Below are 6,379 nucleotides of genomic sequence, written 5' to 3' on the forward strand. Positions count from 1 at the left end.
TTAAGGAATTTTACATTTGATTCCTTCTACTACCAATCACCGCAGTTCTTTCAAAGTCAGAATCAAAATCGTCAAAAGAACTTTTGTTCAATCCACAGTTGTCACTGTCAGTGCAGAGTTCTTTCAGTTGGGCTTCTCCACTTGGATATGAACATATCAAACTTCAAAATCCCCCACCTGTAATCTTTGGGATCCAATTTCTTTACTTTAGGGCCCTAGAATTCAAATTGTAGGAAGTACATTGATTGCTATTTTGGCAAATGATCTAAAATTATTATTCCTTCATTGTCTCTAATATTGAAAAGTCTTGGGGTGCCTGGGTGGCTCAGTTGGTTGAGCGTCTGCCTTCGGCTCAGGTGATGATCTCAGGGTCATGAGATCGAGCCCCACATCAGGTTTCATGCTTAGCGGGAGCCTGCTTCTCCCTCTCAGTCAGCCCCTCCTGCTCGTGCTCTCTCTCTCTCTAATAAATAAATAAAATCTTAAAAGAAAGAAAAGTCTTGTTACTTCCACTCTACTCCATAAGTCTAGCAGAAAATGTTACAGGCCACATTGTCACCACTGTAACAAGCTTGCTGTGATGGAAGCATAACCTGTGTCTCAATACAGCCACATTCAGTTATTTTTATATATAGGCTATATGCAGCATAGAAAACAGAAGTTTAATAAAATAAATTAATAATTAATTATATCAAGATTATCCAAAATTATTTAAATGAAATTAAAGACTTGAAAGAAAATTTCTCAGAAATCTGCTGAATGTTTATTACAAATCATGTTTTTGGGGTGCCTGGATGGCTCAGTTGGTTAAGCATCTGACTCTTGGTTTTGGCTCAGGTTATGATCTCAGGGTCCTGGGATCGAGCCCCACCTCAGGCTCCACACTCAGCCAGGAATCTGCTTGAGGATTTCTCTCCCTCTCCCTCTGCCCCTCCCCCAACTTGTATGTACTTGCATTCCCTCTAAAGTAAATAAATACATCTTTAAAAAAATGTTTTATTATAAATTATGTTTTATTATAAAATGAAAGAGCCTATATTTTCTTAAAAAGAGTAAGCGTCATTGAAGATATAATAGAAGAGAAGCATTTCTTTTTTTTTTTTTTTAAAGATTTTATTTATTTGACAGAGAGAGACACAGCGAGAGAGGGAACACAAGCAGGGGGAGTGGGAGAGGGAGAAGCAGGCTTCCCGCCGAGCAGGGAGCCCGATGCGGGGCTCGATCCCAGGACCCTGGGATCATGACCTGAGCTGAAGGCAGACGCTTAACCGACTGAGCCACCCAGGCGCCCCAAGAGAAGCATTTCATTGTTTAGATTGGGATTAGCAATCTATGGCCATTGCCTGTTTTTACATAAGAGCCCATGGAAGAGTTTTGAAATTTCAAAATGGTTAAAATAATCAACAGAAGACAATATTTTACAACACATGAACATTTTAGGAAATTCAAATTTTGGTGCCCATAAATAAGAGTTTCACTGAATGCAACTACACTCTATGGTATATCTCTGGCTGCTCACATGCTCCAGCAAGAGTTGAGTAGTTGTGACAGAAATGATACGGGCTACAGAGCCCAAAAGATTAACTGCCTGGCCCTTTATAGGAAAGTTTTTCCAACATCCAGGGTAGATGATTGAACCAAAAAAAAAAAAAAATTATCCCAAACAAAATATATCACATATCATAATTATTATAGTCTCTGTCCCCCTACTGTTTCTACCTCTCTCTCTCTTCCTCCCTCTTTCTCTCTCTCTCTGTTTGAATTTCTTCTAAGCCTTCAATGACTCACTAATGACTTTAGGAAAACATTTAAATTCCAGGCCAGAACTTCAAAACTCCTAAATCTAGCACTAAACAAATTATCCCAGTTGTATCTCCTATGTCATAAACAACCAAATCCTGACAAGTTGTTTCCATACTCATTATCCTCACAAATCTAGAGGGTTTGTCATCTTATTCCTGCTCCTGAACGAAAGCCTACCCTCTGCCCTCTGTCCTTGATTCAAAATCTTCCCTTTCGGTCGAATCATTGTATTTCACTCAAGGACAGAGTACATCTCTCCTCTTCTTTTTTTAATACTTTTCATTGATGACATCCTGCCATGTATCATACTTGTCTCTCTCTTTTTTTTTTTTTTTTTTTTTGCATTAAGGATTCCAAATGTTAAGTAATGTTTTGGAATATTTCCCCACTTTTACAATATCCACCCCTAATATACAAATTACTGCATTTCTCTCCTATAATTAGGGGCTACTTCTCCTATAACTTGGATTCTTTAACCTCTCCTCACAGTGTTTTTCAAGTTATAAGTACTTGATTTCTTATTATTGTATCTAGAATATTCTGAAACAAAAGCAGTGATATAGAAATCAATGCATATTAAAAAAACAATGATTATATGAACCATATATTTGTTTTATTTTTTTTAATTTTTTAAAAGATTTATTTATTTGACACAGAGAGAGAGAGAGAGAGCGTGAGCACACACACGCAAGCAGGCAGAGCAGCAGGCAGACAGAGAGGGAGAAGCAGGCTCCCTGCTGAGCAGAGAACTCAACATGGGGCTCGATCCCAGGACCTGGCGTCATGACCTGAGCCGAAGGCAGACACTTAATTGACTGAGCCACCCAGGCGCCCTATATTTTTGTTTTAAATTTATGAAAGTTATATGAGAAACAGAAAAAGGAGGGAGGCAGAGAGGGAGGGAGGGATAGAGAGAGAGGCACACGGCATTTGAAAGCAACACCAGAACATTCCAACAAAGCCCCTGGTCTGACATCCGCGTTCCAGCCCCAGTATCCAGATATCTGTTGAATGAAATGGTAGAATCAGTGCTGTGGCCATCTGTACCAATTAACTGAACACTAATGTTCTTGCTGCAGCTGATGGTTGAGACCTCTGCAGCACGATAAAGTGCCTGGAAATTCTATTTCCCATTTTGTGGAAAGGGGTAGGAAATATTGATCAAGGCTATAACATAAGAGCTCATTCAATTCAAAGCAATAGAGAGACATTAAGACAACAAATATTTTCAACTAAAGAATAAAGGTGTTCGTTGTGCATCGGCTATGCGTAATTATGAACAGTTGCTACCTTCCTAATTGGATGATTGGGAAATGCTTTTTAGCTGTGGGCATCCAACTGCTAGGGTCGAAATTGTTCACTGTGTACACTGATGTCTGATGAACAGTCTTCATACCCATAGCTCTTGCCATGTCTAAAAGTACTCACCTTTAGACTTTCAATAACAAAAGCCAACCAGCATTAATTTACATTATGATGAGAAATGGGAAAGGAGCATGTCGCTAGTAAATGAGAAAGATAACTTTTTTCTTAAAACCTGTGACAAATTCAAATCAGCTAAATCACAAAAAAGGTCATCTTGTGCTATTTCTTGAAGCCACAAGTCTCTGAATTTTTATCTACTAATTATATGTAGCTCACACAAAAATGCTGACTTAATTTTGGTTCCAATGAATTTGGAGTTATGTATATTTGCACAAAAATATTTTATTTAACTCAGGATACAAGGCTGTCAGGATATTATGTAAGCTGATAAAAATATACTCTGGCATCATTGAAGCAACAACAACCGAAGGAGCAACTGTGTTTGGAAATTGGAACGAGGCTAGTGATCCAGGGAGAGCACTGGTATTTTCATGGTCCTGTAGAACTGGTCTTCATTTTATCTGAAATTATCTGGATACTCCTAGTCAATTTCACACAGCACTGTGCAGCATATAGATGCCTATGTCAGCCATCCCACTTTGTTTTTCTTGTTTTGTTTTGTTTTTTTTAATAGCAACTTTCTGTAACAGAGTATATTTTATCCAAAAAATAGCTATCATACAGTAGGGAAAAATGCAACTTTCAAAGTAGGATGAAGAAGGCATTTCTTCCAGTGCACTGCTACACTGAAAAAAACTAGGTGAAGATTTAGTTTACCTCTCAGATAATACACAGCAGCAAAATCAGCAGGGAATTTATGTCTGCCAGGGCGTAGTGACAGTGACAGATATAGATACTGCAATCTGGTTTCTTTCTAATTGTTCTGTCATTCAGAACATTTGTGTGAAGATTAAGGAAGAAAAAAAAGATGATACTTAAGTATGGGTAAAGCTGAGATATAAAGTGAAAAGCATCCTTATCCCCCAGTTGCCTGGTTCCTACATTCTTGCCTTTGTGTCTATGAATTTCAATATTTGTTAAGTACAACTCTGTTGTGCTATAATAAGAGTCTTTCAAAATACAACGGACTAGAACATGAGTTGAGCCTCCATGTTTTATGATGCTATTTCCCCAGGCAGCCCAGCTTACTGCACCTCCTCTCGCCCCAGCGTTAACATTAGAGGGAAATACTAAGAGTTCCATCATTGCCTGAAAGGTGAAATACATCTTTGAAGGCTTCATAGAGGCTAGGAATGGAAATATTATAAAAATGTCACTAGAGGATTAAAAACACATTCCATATTTGTTTTTTAGGTTTAAGAGTAAATGCCTGAAAGTCTGTTCTGATACTAAGTCTCAACAAAACATTATCACGCAATGGCTTTAGATATAATGTGGCAAGTCATATTATTTTTCTAATTATAATTTGTTAAGCAAAAAACATGGGACATACAAATATAGCAGCAAAAGAATATAGCTAAATCTAAAACTAAATTATTAGAGTAAGCTCTTCATTATTTGATATCCTACTAAATACAATTTTTTGTGAACAGCATGTGTACTAAAGCCCTTTGTGATAGCAGTAAAACAGCATGGGTAATTGGTCTCCTGCATCAATATCTTAAAGCTATTAAAATTATTACGTATTTTTCAATTTCATACAAAACTTCAGAATCTCAAAATTAAAACAACATTTTCTGCCTTACTGTAAGGACCATGAGGGTATAAACATTTTTTTTTTTTTTTTTGTATCTGCTACTGATAAAGATGAGTATCCAAAACAGTTCATGATAGAAAATGAGTGCTCGGGCACCTGGGTGGCTCAGTTGGTTAAGTGACTGCCTTCGGCTCAGGTCATGATCCTGGAGTCCCTGGATCGAGTCCCACATCGGGCTCCCTGCTCGGCAGGGAGTCTGCTTCTCCCTCTGACCCTCCCCCCTCTCATGTGCTCTCTCTCTCTCATTCTCTCTCTCTCAAATAAATAAATAAAATCTTAAAAAAAAATAAAAAGAAAATGAGTGCTCAAAATACATCTTTAAATAAATAAAATGGTAATTATTTTCAGAAGTAACAATGACAAAAAGCATTTTTAAAATTTCTGTGCCTGCCTACCTTTTATTTTTTGCAAATTTATAAAATAAATTCTGGCAATTTCTTTTAAGTGATTTTATTGTTGGTTATATTTCACAGTATCACACTGTATCACAAAGTATCTTTAAATTGGCAATTTGCTGTTGTGGGTTGAATCACATCCCCCTCGAATTCACATGTTGAAGTCTTAACCCTCTGCACCTCAGAATGTGACCTTATTTGCAGATAGGGTCTTCACAGAAGCAATCAAGTTAAAATGTCATTAGGGTACGTTTTAATCTAATATGGCTGGTGTCCTTTTAAAAAGGACAGATGCACACATAGAGAGAATACCATGTGAAAATGAAAGCAGAGATCAGGGCGATGTTTTTATAGCCAAGAGACATCAAGGATTACCAGTAAACCACCAGATGCTGGGGGAGAGGCATGGAACAAACTTGTCCTCAGAGCCCTTAGAAGGAACCAACCCTCTGACATCTTGACCTTGTACTTGTAGCCTCAGGAACCAATACAATAAATTTCTGTTGTTTAAGCCACCCAGTTTGTGGTACTTTGTTACAGCAGCCCTCAAAAACTAATACTAATATTAGTAAACTAGTAATGTGCATAGGCTTGTTTGGTGGTTCTTTCTCAGGAAATACAATAATTATCATTTTTTAAAACATTTTTTTAAATATTTTATTTATTTGAGACAGAGAGTGAGTGAGAGAGCAAGAAGGAGCAGGGGAGGAGCAGAGGGAGAAGGAGAAGGAGGCTCCTCAATGAGCAGGGAGCCTGATGTGGGGCTTCATCCCAAGACCCTGGGATCATGACCTGAGCTGAAGGCAGATGCCTAATCGACTGAGCCCCCAGGAGCCCGAAGTACAATAATTATTCACAGCATGCCATGAATATCATGTTGTTTAATAAGAAAATATATTTTACTTATATATGTTTTATATAATATTATATATTTATATATTTTTGTTTATATATTATATTTACTTATAAAATATATTTATTATGTTGTATAATAAGAAAATATATTTTACTTAAAAACACTGTTATCCTTATCAAAAAAAAAGACTTACAAATTAGGTTTTCTTCCATATTTAAAAGAGATGTTTTTCAAACCCTAAAA

At 37.1% G+C, this 6,379-nt stretch overlaps 1 pseudogene; it reads right to left on the minus strand.

The window, feature by feature from the left end:
- Positions 1-535: 535 nt before the first annotated feature.
- LOC123835053 (small nucleolar RNA SNORA1) lies at positions 536-638 on the minus strand (annotated as a pseudogene).
- Positions 639-6,379: the final 5,741 nt, after the last annotated feature.

This window comes from Mirounga angustirostris, unplaced genomic scaffold, assembly GCF_029215605.1.
Source record: "Mirounga angustirostris isolate CCGP_5_RB_7025 unplaced genomic scaffold, mMirAng1.0.hap1 SCAF_1, whole genome shotgun sequence".
In the NCBI taxonomy this organism is placed as follows: Eukaryota; Metazoa; Chordata; class Mammalia; order Carnivora; family Phocidae; genus Mirounga; species Mirounga angustirostris.